At 44.8% G+C, this 17,931-nt stretch overlaps 1 protein-coding gene across 1 annotated transcript in view; it reads left to right on the top strand.

The window, feature by feature from the left end:
- Positions 1-3,392: 3,392 nt before the first annotated feature.
- Positions 3,393-17,931, top strand: part of IP6K3 (inositol hexakisphosphate kinase 3) — a 109,191-nt gene continuing 94,652 nt past the window's right edge. Inside the window, exon 1 of the mRNA XM_086923191.1 lies at positions 3,393-3,567. The gene's annotated coding sequence lies outside the window, so the exon portion shown is untranslated. The remainder of the gene's footprint in view (positions 3,568-17,931) is intronic.

The following is a 17,931-nucleotide window of genomic DNA, read 5'->3' as shown; positions in this document are numbered from 1 at the left end:
ATGTCATAACCTTTCCATTCCTCCCCCTCATACATTGAATAAAAATCCATAATGCGATTTTGATAGCAAGTCAACTCAGTCATCACCTCGGGTTTACGTTCCCCCATAACTGCAGTAAATATAGAAAAGGCCTTAACCCAGTTCGTTACTGTCTCATCCACCCTGAATTCCGCCATCTTGGCGCGCCAAACGCTCGGGTGCCACAAATCCTTCTGGGTTTTAGCATATTCCATCTCGCGATGGTCAGTTAATAATGAAAACATGTTAACATATTTGTCTCCCCATATTAACTCTTTTGTGGCCATAGGGATGTGCTGTGCCACCTTCTCCCGCCTCGAGGGTATTGAACCCTCCCCCGCCATCGGCAATGCGAGCTTACCCGGTTCGGCCGCTGTTCCCGCCGTTTTCTCGTGACCAGCTGCAGGTCCTACCGGTGCCACCTGTGGGGGAACAAGAGGAACATTCGCCTTTGCGACATCTCTCGACTGCCGCAATTGCTCGATTAGTATTCTGGCCTCTTCGGCCGGGTCTCCAGGGGCCACTGTGCCCCCTGCCTTTTTCTTGAGCCATGCTGCCAACTGGGTGGCCAATTCGGGAGGCATATCCTCCTCATTAGCGGGAGTAATCACAACCGGGATCGGCTGCCCTATATCTGGGTTTGGTGCCGGGTTGTCTGCCGGCCCGAGGGGGGCGACTGGGGGTACCTCTGGAACCGGGACCTCCCCCGAAACCGCCCTCTTCTTGACCCGTTTCCCTCTACCCCCGGGGACGATTCCCGGCAAGGCCGGGCCTATTACCTTCTTAGGATGACCCGGATTGCTCAGCGCAGCCAGCTGTTTCTTGACCTCCGCCAAACCTCTACCGATCGATTGGACTTGTCCGAGTTTTCGGTCCATGCAAGCCATCCGGTTCGACAATAGGCGTAACACCTTATCCTGCTCAGAACCCTTTCCTGCTTTCTTGCCAGCCATGGTTTCGAGTATTCCGCTCTAAGTCGACGACGAGGTCCTGGACTCTCCAAACTCCAAGTAACTGAAAGAGAAACAACAAGATTACAAGTTTTCAAAATTGCTGCTTGTTCCGTCGAGGGCTCACGAGCAACGAGTGGGTGCAGCCTTCAGAGCACAGGAACAAGAGGACGCTTCTTCCGATTCCCGCTCCATTTATTCCTCTGCGGGAGGGCGTGTACCCTCCTCAGGTACGCCTACCGGGCGTGGTCTTCGGTGTAGGTGTCTAGGACAACCCCTCTTGGGCGGGAAAAGGCGCGCCCCAGCTACGCCGCTTCGGGCATACCAGCTGAGCCACGCCCCCCGCCCAAAATGGCTTTCCGGGGGGATCGGGGCACCCAACCATACGTTCGGGGGGACCGATTGGTCGCCCCTTTCCATAATCCTTCTTCTTTGGTATAGATGTGGAACTCAGCAATTCCTTGATGTTTTTTGAGCGAGTGTACGCAAATAGTGGTTTGTCTATGAAGATATCCTGAAAATCGACTTCTTGTTGCAACAACTCCCATCTTTTGTTTATGATATGTTTGATCTTTTGAGAGTTCGTGGAATATTTTGAAACAAACACATTTCGTTGTTTTTCCGTTTTTTCTTTTTTCAACAATAAATTACTTCGATCCTCTTTCAATGCTTTTGTTTGTGCATCCTCTAGTAGTTTTTCTGGATAACCTCTCCTCTTGTAGTTCTCCTTGTGCTCTTTGAGATATTCAAGGCATTTTTCATGGTTTGTCACTATTCTCCTTAGTCTTAGAAATTGTGAATATGGCAAATTTTTTAACAAGTTCTGAGGGTGAAAACTTAGAAAGTGTAACATATTGTTTTTATCGGTTGTTTTTCGATGAAGTGTAGTCACAATCTCATCTCCTTGTATTTCTACATTAACGTCAAGATATGCTATTTTGGATTTGTCTATGGTGTATGTCACCTGTATCCGTGGGTTCTTCTGGTTCAAATTCAATATATTCTCCGCCAATTGCATTTCTGAACCAGACCATATCAAAAATATATCATCTATGAACCGGCAAAAGAATTCCAAATTGTCAGTCCATTCAACACATATATAAACCTATTATTAAAATATATTATGTATAGCAATTTTATTTGTATTTCTTCCAGAGAATGCCAGCATATGAAAACAGACACCTGTCCATACTTACATATACTTACCTAAAATGCATGGTAATGGATGTTTCTCCTGCCTGAGCTGCAAGGCCCAGGGTTCTGTGGATATAAGAGAAACTTAAATAGTGGGTCCAGATGATGCACCTGTTCTGTGTGTGAAGAAAACATGCATAACTACTATTTGTGCTTTTCCTGTTGTGTATGTATGAAAGTATTGAGTACCTTGCGCTGTGCCATCTCCACGGCGCTTTATATTTGCACCCTGGAAGATTACATCACTTCTACTCATGCTGTACCTATGGTGCGTGCAAGAGAAGCTCAGTTAAAAAAGAAACTTTTTGTTAATGCTTGCTTGTTTCGATGCTCCTGGAAATCTGCTCTGGCAGCTGCTTTTCACATAAGAGGAATTATAAAATAAATCCACTGTAATAATTATTACAGTAGTTGTGTCATGTTTTATCACAATAGAGTTTTGACGTCACAGCTAGACTGAATTAAACTATGAACAAATCTGCAGTTTTTAGGAAAGTCGGGCCAAATTTATGAACCCAGTTGCATCACGTTTGCACCACACAATAAGGTAAATGCCCAACGCAACAGAAAAGTGAGATTTACCAAGCATCGCAAAGCCCTTTTGGGTGGCCCCGAGTGGCTTCATAAATCTCGAGTAAAGCACTGCAGTGCAAAACGCGGTGTTACCTTACTCTGCACTAGGGAGAGGTTCATCTGCAATTCCCAAGGGTTTTCACGCATTCCCAGACTTACCAGAAGTGGAAAATCTGGGAATGCCCTCAAAATATACACCTTCCAAGGAGAGGCATAACGAGGAGAAATATTTGTATTTCTCCTTGTTACTTCCTCTTTCAACTAAGCCCTTCCTGCACAAAAACAATCCTACCTGCAACACAGCCCCCTTGCACCATGGTGCAAGGGTGTCTGCATTGGTGCTAGGCAGCCAAGACGGCGCCAGCGCAGGGGAACAGGCAGGAATGCGCTGTATTCTTTTAAATACAGCACATTTCTGCCCTTTCGCTGACACTTAGCTCATAAATATGCCCTGTAGAGTGTGCTGTAACAATAATATTATTCCCACTCTTCCTCTGCCAACAGCTGCCATCCCCCTCCACATATGGAAACACACATGCCCTCCCTTTTCTGTGTCCCCCCCCCCCTTCCTGGGTACGATCCAGGATCACTCTAACACCCCCCTCCCTCATTCCTGCCCGTCACCCGTCCCACGGTCGTCTACAGCTGTGAGTGGTCGGCTCCTGCCAGTCACTCCCTGAAAGTCGAGTGACATGCTCTCTCCACTCACACTGGATTGGACTTCTCTGAAGGACGGCACAACTCAGGCACCGGGGGAACGTCACACCAGCTGCAGAGAATTGATATCAAGGATTGCCCCTGAAACCAACACAAACCTAAAGGGATCCCACGGGTGAGTACTATGCGCGGTCACACGTGTTCAATGTGACAGTGCAGACGCATGGAAGGGGCAGCTGAGGGAAAACTAGATATAGCTGAACATTAGTGTTAAATCTGTTCAAGCAACATAGGTAAAAAGAGATTTAAGAGAGACAGGCCAGCAGATACTGGCCGAAAGACTGACTAACAGGAAGAAAGTGTCAAAGGGACAGAAAGAGAGTTAGAGAGGTGCAGAAAGAGCAAAATATAGAGGGAGGGCGATGGAGAGCTATATTGACCTAAAATGATGTGATAGATAGATAGATAAATAGATAGATAGATAGATAGATAGATAGATAGATAGATAGATAGATAGATAGATAGATAGATAGATTAGATAGATAGATGTACAGCAGTTGTGATATTTATTATGGAGCTAGCAATAGTGACTTCTGGTGAAGGTTACATGCCAAATCTGGTCTCTGAGGCTATTTTGAGAGGGCTAATACGACGAATCCCTCCCCACCTTAACCCGTCAATGCAAAGGTGTTTTATGGGTCAAATATGAGATTTGGTGCACAATTGGGGGTGGGGAGAGTGTTGCTCAGTTCTAAGCACACGATGTCACAACATATTTAAAAATGTACTTCGATTTAGCTATAGTCATAGTGATAAGAGGGTGAGACAGTAAAGGAGAGGTGGAGAAACAGAATTTTAAAGAGATTGGGACAGCTTGATAAAACTATCATGCGAAAGAGTCGAAGATAGAGCCGTACAGAATAAAAGTGAGGCAAATATATGAATGCAGAAGTTCACAGACAAAAATGAGATGAAAAATATGGAGCAAAATAAATGAAGGCTACAGAAATAAGTGTAAGTAGATAGTTGGCAGCATGAAAGAAAGAGAAATACCAGACAGATACCTAGAGTGAGAGGCAAAGACGCACAGCTGGATTGACCTACATATACGCATGTAGAGGTCAGCCCACAAAAAAGCATACAATAAGATGAAATGACAGAAAAACCGTCCGTATATTTATGTATTTATTTGAGTTTTGTAAAGTACTAAACCTCATCGTGCAGTTACTTCATAGCATTTACGTGCAAAATTACATAATTATATTTAATCAGTCTATGAATGTGTGAGGGATTGAAGTTCTGTTTCTAGAAAGAGGTGACGTTTCTCTTTTTTAGGAGGTTCATGTCCCCCGCGCAGCAGCCATAAGGCTGTTTTCTCTAAACCTTTTCACGTGCAGTATCCTTGGGCTTTGTCGCTATCTGAAGAGTCTGAGACAGTGTAGGAAGTGGCCTGCATGGGTCTCTAGCGTTACAGAGAAGACAGACAAGGAACACATAAGAGTCATCAGTAGCCCATCCATCCGATTTTTACTTAATTCGCACACAGACCTCCTACCTATAGCGACTTCTCGGTAGAACTGAAGTGGCTGCACCTCCTGGTGAACTTCAGAGATCTCTAAATAGCGCGTGCCTGCTGCCCCACCAAGAACATTTAAATATGGAGCATTCAACTGGGGCTACACGTGTAACATGAACTGTAGCTTAATCCGCTTGTATTGGGCTGGATGACTTGGGAAAGCTCCAGGAATAGTGGGTAACCTTACCCTTAACATGGCGGTAATGTTAGGTATGGCGTGCGTGCTGATTGAAGAAGATTTTTGTTTCTATAAGCCTGTTCTGACTACCCAGTTACTGAGCACATCAAATCTGACTGCTGCAGAAATCAGTTGCCAATCTACAGATCACAGGCTTGAAACAGGACAGGTCTTGCTTAGCCTTTTGTCCGTTGGAAGTAAATAATTTATGTGCCACCTGGGTTGGGTAATAATCACAGGTGCTATTTAAAGTGCTACAAAGCTGCAATACGTGTATTATAAGCAATTAAAGAAATTAAACTTTTGTTATACTTACTACAAAAATGTTGGAAGTGATAGTCTTTTAATGTAATATTTTATTGATGTTCTGAAATAAAAAGTTTTGTACTGAAAGAGCTCAACTATTGTGATATCCCATGGGTAGCATTGTATGACACAAAAACGCATGCATTTACCATGCATGTATTTACCACACAATGCCCTTACCACGCATTGCCTTTATAACACAAGCCTTGACTACACAAGGTAAGTATATTCAAGGTAGGTGAAACCTATATATATATATATATATGAATCACAAATGCCCTTAAGCTTTTCCAGGACACACTCGTGTTTAGCCAGCCATCCGGCCTGTATGGATACTACTCCCCGCTTCCTCTCAGGTAAGCTGTGGTGCCTGACGCGTTTCGGGGCCAGCTGCCCCTTAATCATAGGCGGCTCGATAAGTGCACTTCAAAGGCTCGATTTTATTAGTGACATGTGCAAGCATGCTCATCATTGGTTCATGGTTCGTTTTTGAAATCATGTTGCATGCTGGGAATTGTATTTTCCATTCGAGTCTTGGGGTCACTTACTGGTTTGGAGCAGTCATTCAAATCCCTAAGTGGGATACCTTTGAGTTGTGGAGATACAATTTGATCCGGCTTCACACACTTTAGCAGACGAGTATAGTTCGGTCCGCAGCCCCTCCTCTCAGTTTCCCGCTGCCGGTGACAGGAGACGGTGCATCCTGACGCGGTAAGAGCTCCGCGCTGCAAAAATGAATCACAAATGCCCTTAAGCTTTTCCAGGACACACTCGTGTTTAGCCAGCCATCCGGCCTGTATGGATACTACTCCCCGCTTCCTCTCAGGTAAGCTGTGGTGCCTGACGCGTTTCGGGGCCAGCTGCCCCTTAATCATAGGCGGCTCGATAAGTGCTCTTACCGCGTCAGGATGCACCGTCTCCTGTCACCGGCAGCGGGAAACTGAGAGGAGGGGCTGCGGACCGAACTATACTCGTCTGCTAAAGTGTGTGAAGCCGGATCAAATTGTATCTCCACAACTCAAAGGTATCCCACTTAGGGATTTGAATGACTGCTCCAAACCAGTAAGTGACCCCAAGACTCGAATGGAAAATACAATTCCCAGCATGCAACATGATTTCAAAAACGAACCATGAACCAATGATGAGCATGCTTGCACATGTCACTAATAAAATCGAGCCTTTGAAGTGCACTTATCGAGCCGCCTATGATTAAGGGGCAGCTGGCCCCGAAACGCGTCAGGCACCACAGCTTACCTGAGAGGAAGCGGGGAGTAGTATCCATACAGGCCGGATGGCTGGCTAAACACGAGTGTGTCCTGGAAAAGCTTAAGGGCATTTGTGATTCATATATATATATATATATATATATATATATATATATATATATATATATATATATATATATATATATATATATATATATATATATATATATATATATATATATATATATATATATATATATATTGCTCCGCTTGCACCAAAACACAAGTCACTCCTCAGGCGGGTGCTGTACGGCGCGTTAATATTACAGCTCCTCAATCCTCCCAGGTCCATATGAAGAAAGACAGCCCTCGCAGGGGAAATTCAAACGGCGTTTATTTCACCAAAAGACAGAGGAGGAAGGAGTTATCTCCGAAACGCTTCTGTCTTTTTGTGAAAATAAACGCAGTTTGAATTTCTCCCGTGAGTGCTGTCTTCCTTCATACGGACCTAGGAGGATTGAGGAGCTGTGATATATCTTCCCCCTCCCCCCCGCCCCCCCCCCGGCCCGGCTGGATGAATTAAGAGGGAGGGGGGCTGTATTCGGCCCTTGGGGCCACCAATGCCCTGGGGCTAGGCCAATTATAAAAACAGTGGAGGGGCTGTTTGGGGGCTGTTTGGGTCGTTTTTGGCCTTGGGGACCACCACCCAGAGGGCACGGTCTTATATTTTTAAAAGGAAGGGGGTCCACGCAGCCCCCCTCTTTGAGCCAATAATGGCCCTGGGGACCCCATCCTGCATGGCAAGGCTCAGCTATGCCCCGTGGTGGCCACCCCCGGAACACAGTGGTTGCTCTGCCCTCACTAGTGTGGGCAGCGAAACCCCTGTTTCCTCTTGCTTGGTGGGAGAAATTTAAAGCGCCCACCAAGTGAGAGCAAACAGTAAGTCTGCTCCCGCCCACTGGGTACATACTTTTCATCTGTTTCCCTGCCCGCTGTCAAGCGGGAAGGTAAATAGATGAAAAATTTGATTTTGCATGCAGGGTGCAGCATTTTTTGTGGTACCAGGCATTTGGGAGCAATGCTGGCTCCAGCTGGAGGCAGGGATCTGGCTGGGGCCGCAGGGGTATTGGGCCTCCTCTGTGGCCCCCAACAAAGAGGCAGTGGGTGCCGTGGGTGGGCTCCAGAGCACCAACCATTGTTAGCCAAACCGTAGGGGATGGAGTCCCGGGGCCAAAATCAGCCCATGGAGGGGAATTGCGTGCCCATCCCTTTTTAGATTTTGGCCATGGCCGGCTTATGGGGTCCTTGGGGCCAATATTAGGCCGGGGAGGGGGGCTGCATGCGCTCCTCCCCCTTAAGAATAAGGTCGGCCCTTGGGAGTGAATCTAACTATAACGTCCCTGTAACCTTTGTTTTTTAGTGAATTGTTAAGGTTTTGTTTATTGTATTTCCGAACTATAACGTTGTCCCTGTAACCTCTGCTTCTTTCAGTGAATATATATATATATATATATATATATATATATATATATGTTCAAACAACAATCCAGTGCAGTACGCTCTCAGGAATCAAAAGCTTAGCCAGAAGTATATTGCAACCTTGGTTTATTCACAGGTGTGAATAAACCAAGGTTGCAATATACTTCTGGCTAAGCTTTGGATTGTTGTTTGAACATTAATTTCCGGCGGCTCCGCCGGAGTGTACGCCACTTGTCTACGGGTCACCACGCTGCAGCAGGAGCGGCTTTGTGATTGGAATATATATATATATATATATATATATATATATATATATATATATATATATATATATATATTGCAGAAGGCTCCTGACGTGTAGAGAGCCTTCAGCCTCTCAGGTCGGGGCCCATCACCAATGCTTCAGACACTGAAACAAATTCCATAAGAGAACACGCACATAATTAGTAGCATTCGACAGGCCACACCAATGTTGCTTAATAAATCCTTTTATTTTGAGGCAAAGGGACATGCATAACGCGTTTCTACTCAAGAGTCTTCATCAAATGCAAATGTTCCTGGGGCGGGTTTGTTAGCTTTATAAAACGCGGCAAAAACATTGAAAAAGAACCAATTGCCAACACGATTCATTTAAGGAGGCAGTAGGTTAAAATACTTGGGAATTCTGGGGAAAGTTTGCCTGAAAATAAAAGGATTTATTAAGCAACGTTGGTGTAGCCTGTTGCACGCTTCTAATTATGTGTGTGTTCTTGTATGGGATATAGATATATATATATATATATAAATTAATTGGGAAAATACCACCAAACCCCTAAACCTTAATAATACCCTAACATCCTATACCCTAAAAACACCCTTACCAACCTAAGCCTACCCACCCCTAACCCTTAAAAACACCCTTACCACCCTATACTGCTACAAACCCCTAAACCCTAAAAACACCCTTACCACCCGATACCTTTACCCACCCCTAAAAACAACCTTACTACACTATACCCCTAAACCCTAAAAACACCTTTATCGCCTAAGGCCCTTACCCACCCCTAAACCCCAAAAACACAATTACCACTCTCTACTCCTACCCACCCCAAACCCTAAAAACACCTTTAGCGTCCAATATCCTTTCCCGCCATTAAAACCTAAAAACTTCCTTAACGCCCAATACCCTTACCTACAGCTAAACCTTTAAAGCAGCTTTACAACAAAATACCTTTGCCCAGCCCTAAACCTTAAAAACACCCTTACCACTCAATACCCTTATCCAGCCCTAAATTGAAATAAATAAATATATATATTTATACACACACACACACACACCTACCTTATATAAACGTATCTTGCATTGTAAAGGCATGCATGGCAATAGCTTGGCAAAGTATAGTACAGGCATTGCGCAGTAAAAGCATTGCATGGTAATCGATGCGCGGTAAAGGCATTTCTTTGTAATGCCCACGTAGTAAAGACGGTTTCCTGCACAGTATAAAAATTAATCTTTTTCCCACCAGCCACAAAGATGAAGGGCACCTTCTAATTGAAAGTACTAGAAGAGATATGATCTGAAGCAGACTTGGAATAAGAGTGTTTTCAAGGTGCATTGGACCAAAACGTCTATTCCTATGGGTCACAGGATAGAATAACTGAATGTCTGAAAATAAAGGTATAATAAGGATTCCCCAAAGAAAACGAAACCCTGTAATCTAAGATTGGAATACTTCTTGTGACTTCAAGAACACTCTTACTTTTAGAAATGTCACAGTGGTTACAGCTGGGGTCTCTTTTCCCAACTCCTGAAGTGGAAACAGTTTTAGTTGCATTTTGATTTCTGTGGTAAAAACTTGCAATTGTGCAATTTAAAACAAATTACACGCTCATATTCTAAGCATCACGTTTGTTCAACTGTGCATACGTTTAATTTCTGGGGTTTAAAGAGAAAAAATCTAGCTTCAACAAAACAACAACACTGTGAAGGAAACCAAGTACATCAGTGCCAAAATGCCGAAGAGTAAACTTGAAGGATTGCACTTGCTCGTGGACTAAACTACTGAAGCGAAAATTTATTTTTCAATAGCAAAATTCGTGTGCATGCACTCTACAAAAAATAGACAGTTAATATGAAATTCTTGTGATCAAATCAGAATCTACCTGCTGATTACCAATGTCTCTATAATGTACAATAAGCCATATCCAACCTCTAAACTGAAACATGTTACCCTTCCAGATTACAGGTTATCTGAGGAGATGGTTATGTTCAGACATGGCCGTGCCCTCTAATTGCCCTAACTCTTATAGCAGGTGGGAAGAAAGACCCTGGGGCTTATTTATAAGCCCATTGGGCCGCCGCTGCTTCACTATGTTTGACCCGCCGGCAGCACAGTGTGCCTGTCCAAATTTACAAGGCCAGATAAAGCCACCCTCATGGCTTTTCATGACCTTGTAAATATAGTGGTGGGTGGCATTTATGTGGGGGTGTACGCAAAATAAAATCCACCAAGTAAAAGTTACCGAACGCGACATCCTCTTTTTTTCCAGAGTAACTGAAAGCAGCAACTCCCTTGATCAATCCTGGCACTGCTCTCATGTAGCACGAGAGAAGCACCCTGATTAGGAGGAGCAGCCTCACGCAGTGCTTCTTAGCGCTCTTGGGTTTGTACTTGCTCAAACCCAACCGTTTTAAGACAGCTATATTAGAGATGTTTAACCCCTTGGGCGCGGCCGGAATTTTGCCGCGGTGTGGCAAAATTCCACGCTTGCCCAGATCGGACGGCTCCCGGCCATCCGACACACACGACCACTGCGGTGTCAGATGGCCGGGGCCGTCCAACACATGCAAGGGGTTAAGGTGTGTATGTGGGGCTGGCCAGCACAAGACGTCCGGCCAAAAAGACATGCACACTGTAAAACAGTGCATTGACAGCCCACCCTCCTCCCTGCTGCTGTCACTCAGCTGCGGCCCCACCCTCGTCATGACACTCTGTTTGTGACAGGGTAGAAAAATAAAATGGTAATAAAAGGCCATTTTATTTTTCATCTCTGAGGTTTTGGGGGAATTTCAAGTGGGGCGACGCACCTCTGCTCCAACGGGGGAGTTGTACCTCTCTGAATATGGACCTCAATTGTCCCCACCGGTCCTCGTTTAGTCTGCCACATGGTGGTGCTGTCTGGCTAATTTAGAAGTGACCACAACAACAGCCAATTATTAATTCAATATACATTAAAAATGACAATTACCTGTCTCCCAAGCCATTCTTATAGTGTGGGGCCTGAAGTATCCAAAATCTCACACTTGTAGGAGGAGAGGGATGGTTAGCAGTTGGGTTGTTACTATCATTGGAAGCACAGCAGGGGCAATGAGTGGTGCAAACTGCAGTGGCCTCCTGACCAGGGACCCGGAACTTATTTTTTAATTACAAGTTAAGCACTGGATATGAGGGGCCTCTACAAAGGCATATTGCACTTTAGAAAAACCAAAATATGTACAAATTATTCACCCTCAAGGGATCACCAGCAAAGGCAATGAACCAGTAATGGAATTAGGGAAATCTGGAGAATATACATATGAAGAGGCAAGTAATGCTTAAGAGTCTGTTGATCAAAACTCACTCAGAACATTCACTTGTTGCATACTGACTTTAATACATAAGAGTGACTTTTGGTCACTGATGCTATGGCAGGCGATGAACTATCGATCCATAGCGGCATGTACTTTGCCGAGGCCCATGGTCCTCTGAATACGTGTCTAGGCACATGCGGGTGTTTCTAAAAAGGAATGCTATCTCGTCACTCCACACATACCTAACAGAAGTTGCTGGGGACCGTCATTGCAGGTCACTTTAAAGATACCCGAGGCTTGAGAGAGCTTGAGGAGGGCAGGGCCATGGCACCTGTTTCTCAGAGGCAGAAGCTGTTATGGACAGAGGAGTGTGACAGGGTGTCAGTGACTCAGCTCTCAGACAGGAATTTGTCTCCCAGGCTGCAGCTGACATCGTCTTTGCAGTCCCATACAGGCCTGAAAACTCTCAATGGGACACAACTTACAGCCCTCACAACATGAGATAAACAGGAGGGAATAAGGCAACTCAAAATTATGCATTTATGCATTGCTTTCCTATTTAAAGGTTCAGAATAAAAAAGGAGTGTTTCTCGATAGGACATAACAGTAGAAAATATATAAATGAAAGTTTCCCATTGAAAAAAACATTCAGTCTAGAAGGCAACATTCCACATAGAAAAGACATATGCCTATAACTTGAAACATTTTACATGGAGAAAACGTATTCGAGAAAGCAAAGGTACACTCCACATCGAAAACAAACAACAATTATTTCTAAGGCCGAATTCCCTCACCCACTTATTCCAAACTATTCTATTGTTGTTATTTTTTCAGTACTCTTTACTGAATAATAACTCAGCCAGGTTAAGCCAACTATCGAGTAAACATTCTACCATCTGTATATTTCATCTGTTTTAAGGATGATACAACAGACATTATATTTTTATAGCTTGGATGGGCAATGAAGATGGGCCAAATCCCACGAACTGATGTGCTATGCTCTCATCACCCAAACCTTTTACTTGAAAGAAAAAAAATGTCACTAACTCATCACCACCATCTACAAAAACTTTGAACACCAACACACTGCTGCAAACACCCTCAACGACCTCGCCACCATCTACAAAAACTTTGAACCCCAACCCACCGCCGCTGAACCTCTCAACCGCTTTGCTACCACTACTCCTCATACCACCTACTGGCTCGCCACCTGACACTAGCTCAGCACTTAAGACACCACTGTCATCCTCAACTCCATCCACTCGGGAGCACCCTCAGACCCCTGTCCCCACCACATCTTCAACCTTGGGAGCAAAATAATCAGTAATAAGTTCACCACCATCTTCAACACATCTATTTCCATGGCCAGCTTCTTCAAAGAATGGAATCATGAAGAGGTCAAGCCTCTTCTTAAGAAACCCCTTTTCAAGTCAGGCCCCTTCATGTCCCCCCGGCCGACACCAGTGACCTCAAGAACTACCATCTTAACTCTCTGCTCCCCTTTCCAGCCAAGGTCCTCTAAAGGCCATCAACCACCAACTTACGAAACACCTGGAAAACAACTGTCTTCTGTACACCTCCCAATCCAGATTCTGCACCAACTACAGCACTGACACTGCCCTGATCACTGCAACTGACGACATCAGAGCCATCCTGGACCGGGGAGAAGCAATGACCCTGATCCTCCACGACCTCTCAGCCTTGAATGACACTGTATCCCACCACACCCTCATCAAGAAACTCTACCACACTGGAATCCAAGGAAACACACAGCTTGGATCACCTGCTTCCTCACCGGATGAAAACAGAGAGTCCGCCTAGCTCACCTCAGAAGCCAAGAACATCATCTGCAGCGTCCCTCAAGGCTTGCCCCTCCTCCCTACACTGTTCAACGTCTACTTGATCCCATTGGACAACATCTTTAAAATCCATGAACAAAACATCATATCCTATGCCATCGACAACCAGCGCATCCTCGCGCTATTAGAAGAACCATCCACCACCATAGCAAACTTCTGCAGATGCATGACAAGTTTCACCGACTGGATGAAAGACAGCTGCCTAAATCTCAACACAGACAAGACAGGAGTGCAGACCTTTTAGAACAATATCTCGTAATGGAACGACTCCTGATAGGCATCTGAACTTGGACCCTCACCCACTCTGACAGAACATTCCCACAACCTAGGTATCCTCCTGGACAACAAGCTCACCATGAAAAACCAGATCAATGCAGTCTCATTCGCCTGCTTCCTCACCCTTTGCATGCTCTGCAAGATTTTCAAATGGCTCCCTGTGAAAACGAGAATAACTGTCAATCAAGCCCTAGTCACCAGCCAGGTGGACTATGGCAATGCTCTCCACTCAGGAATCACAGCACACCTCCTGAAAAGACTGCTGACAATACAGAATTCAGCTGTCAGACTCATCCAAGACCTTACAGGACAAACCCACATCACCCCACCTCAGGAAGATTCACTGGCTGCCCATTCAGAAGAGATGTCAATTCAAGTTTATGATCCAATCTTACAAATCTCTGCACAACCTAGGACCAGCATACATCAGCTACCGCTTGAACTTCTGCCAACCCACCCTCCCTCCTCCTCGCTCACACCCCCTGATCTGCTGAAGCAACAGTGGAGTTCACTTCCTCTCCTACCTCGCTCCCAAGTCCGAGAACGACCACTCCTTTCACCTCTGAATCTCATCCTCACTCCTGGATTTCAGGAAAGGACTCAAGACCTGGCTGTTCAACAGAACCCCTCTGCCCCCTGCCCCCAGCGCTGGGTTCACAACACCAGGAGACACTCATGGGTGATTAGCCGCACTTTACAAATCCTGTTTGATTGATTGTTTGACAAACTTTCCAAAGTTGTGAATCATTTCCCAAAACACTCAATATGACACATTTCTAAGTTTGTTTTAAAGTCAAACCTCTTTTGGCCTTGCACTGGGATGATAAGTGAATTATTGAGTTGTTTAAAGAAGAAGCACCAAACAACATGGTTTTGTATATTAAATGGCCCACAGTGCAATATCTATCAATCATTTTATGTCTTGCAATGTAACCTCTGTTACATTTTCCAACTTTAATAGCTAAAGGTTAACACTTGACAGCCACAACTCCTCGCAATTCTTGATTTGTCAGAAAATTGTAAGGTATAAAGGAGACATAAATTACCATGTCACTTTATGCGAATCATTTGGCATGGGCGGTATGCTGTGTCTGCATGTGCTTGTCTAGAGGCAGTTAGTTATGTAAATGGAAGAACGACTCTTCCAGACTTGAAGAATGGGCACCCCAGTTGTTATTTGACTCCCTGGAACTACATACTCAAGCTCAGGCTAAAAGAGAAAGCCTGAAAGAAGACTGACTATTGGTATTGGTAGGAGATTACGCTACGGCAAGCAATATTTGAATGCAGTGCATGTTAAGCACACTAGATGTCGGTTATACGGTGCATATGCAGACAATGCATCAATGAGTACAAGTGAATACACTGGGTATAAAGTTCACCATATTGATGTATTCACTATGCTGAGTCACTGCATCTCTTTTGGATGTTAAATGGCAGCATGACCATGAAAAATGATAACTTGATGAGGCAAAGAATATCATATAGTTCTGCGCCCCCAACTTCTGTTTGTTTTTGTTAGGTCTCAAAACATGGAATTTGTGATTCCAGTCTCTCCTTCAAGTCAGGGACTTGGACTACTTACACAATACTGGTATAAACGTCGCCATTTTAGTAGAGAGACCAGCCAGAGGTTCTGGAATATTTCCATTCTGCCTCCTAAGTCCCTTTACAAAGCTGGTACTTCTGGTGTTTTTACATTCATGCAGATGATCTCAAAATGATCTTCAGCACCTCACAAGGGGACAAGTTCAATAAGGCAGAGATAATTATAAAACCAACATTCTTCTTACAAAAACATAGTCTTACAAATCTGAACTCCTAAGGCTGGACCTTGACCATGGGCGCTCCCTTCTTAAGGACCCATATTAGCCCTCGCCCTGCAAAGCATGTTTGAAACTTAGGGCCCTATCTAAACAGTGATTGGAAATCCCAAGCATTGCAGTCTCAAGCAGCTACGCTTTTTAGATATAGGTGTCTGAAAAATGAGTCCTTACTTTGTATCTTCCTTTTACATCCCCGTAGTCATCTGTTATCGAATCTAATCTGGGAGCTCCTACAAAGCTCTGGGCCAGGAATCGACAGATAAAAAACAAAGCAGGATTTTGGGGGCAACGGTATGTAGCCATGTTGTCCCTATTACCAGAGCTGTTGTTCACTGGCTGACAGGAAGAGGTATTTTCAAGGTTAGGATCATAACGCATAGGGCTGTACATCATGGCTCTTAAAATGTTCCAGTTCTCAACCTCAAGTGGAATCAACTTGTGCATAACCTCCCCTCCTCAGATATAGAGGTGGTGAGCCATACCCAAAATCCATACCACAATTTTTGGCTATAATATTTCTTAGTTGCTACTGTCACTATTTGGAATAATCTCCTTTTGCTGCTGATAGATGAGAAAGGTCTTCTAAAATGCTGCTGAAATTTAAAATCTGGATTTAACTGATTTAACTCTTTTTAGACCGCACTTACTGGGTCTAGCCTTCTTTCCCCCTCTCTTCAGTTTCTTACCGTTTCCTTTGAGGTGAGTTTGTGCTTGTGTTTTTGGTTACTTTAATGGATATTTAGTTCGGTTTTAATTTCTCCTTGGCATTTTGTTACTACTTAAGTATGAAGAAAATACTGAGCGTGTGCTTTAAATATACAGCCTCAAAAGGAACAAATGATGGACAGAATGCTGAACGATGCAATTGCTCACCACGCCAACCCAGCCATATGCAAATTAGTCTTGACTCTGTGCCTCATGGGAACAGTCCAGCCCAAACTGCCAAGCCAGGTCCTCTCTGGAATGGAAGCAGGCATCCTGGGACTGGTTTCGGGGCATCTCTCTCATCAGCCAGGCTAGCTTGAATCCAGTGGCACAGTGAGCACGAGACACACTTCTGGGTATACCCTTCCCACTTACAGTGACAAAAGCAAAAGGAACACAAAGATGGATGGAATGCTGTACAATGCAAACATTCACCCCCAGTGACAAGGATTTAATCCATCGTTCTTTTGCTCACCACGGCACCCAAGTTTGAACCGAGCAATAAGAAAGTCAGTCTTGAACCTGTGCCTCATGCGAACAGTCCAGCCCGAACTGCCAAGCCAGGTCCTCCCTGGACCGGAAACAGGCATCCTGGGACTGGTTTCTGGGCATCACCCAGGCTAGCTTGAATCCAGTGTAGCAGTGAGCATGGGACCCACATCTGGGCATACCCTTCCCACTTAGGGTCACAAATGCAAAAGGAACAGATGGACGGAGTTGTTCGGAATGCTGAACAATGCAAACATTCACCCCCAGTCACAAGGATCTGGGTTTAATCCATTGTTATTTTGCTCACCACAGCACCCCAGTTTGAACCCAGCCATATGCAAATCAGTCTTGACCCTGTGCCTCATGGGAACAGTCCAGCCCGAACAAGCCAGGTCCTCCCAGGACAGGAAACAAGCATCCTGGGACTAGTTTCGGGGCATCACCCCTCAGCAGCCAGGCTAGCTTGAATCCAGTGACACAGACTGTTAAGAATGCTGAGAAAAAGCCCGGGGGACAGGGTCCTTCTTGCAAAACTTCAGAAGGATCGGTCGGACCTAAAAAAACTGAAATGGTCAGTCAAAAGATCCAATGATGACGACCTCTGGGCAAAACTACATTACGACTTAAAGGGTAATAACAGCGCCCAGTTTTGGTCTACAATAAACAAAATCATAAATCCAAAAAACTGTGGAATAACGTCCAACATTACCAAATCTTCTTGGGAATCCTTCTTAGACTCGCATTTTTACCAGCAGGTCGTCACTACAAGTAAGCCCCAGGAAGCCCCAGAGGGCCAACCGCTACAAACAATAACAACTTGGCTAGAATCCAAATCTGAAATCTCCGCGGTTCTGCTTAAACTCATTGCGAAGGGAAGGAAGGATGGTGCAGCAGGACCAAACGGGATTCCTCCGGCCCTGTTCAAACTTGAGCCAGAATACTGGGCAGAAACGCTGACCCCTCTTTTCACGTCTGTGAGCCGATCCAGGATTCTTCCTGCCTCATGGAGGGGCTCAATTATTTCACCAATTTACAAGGCGGGGGATAGAATGCTGCCAAAAAATTATCGGCTGATAGCACTCCTGGACAT

Source organism: Lissotriton vulgaris, chromosome 5, assembly GCF_964263255.1.
Source record: "Lissotriton vulgaris chromosome 5, aLisVul1.2, whole genome shotgun sequence".
Classification (NCBI taxonomy): domain Eukaryota; kingdom Metazoa; phylum Chordata; class Amphibia; order Caudata; family Salamandridae; genus Lissotriton; species Lissotriton vulgaris.
This window is presented reverse-complemented; position numbering and strand designations above follow the sequence as displayed.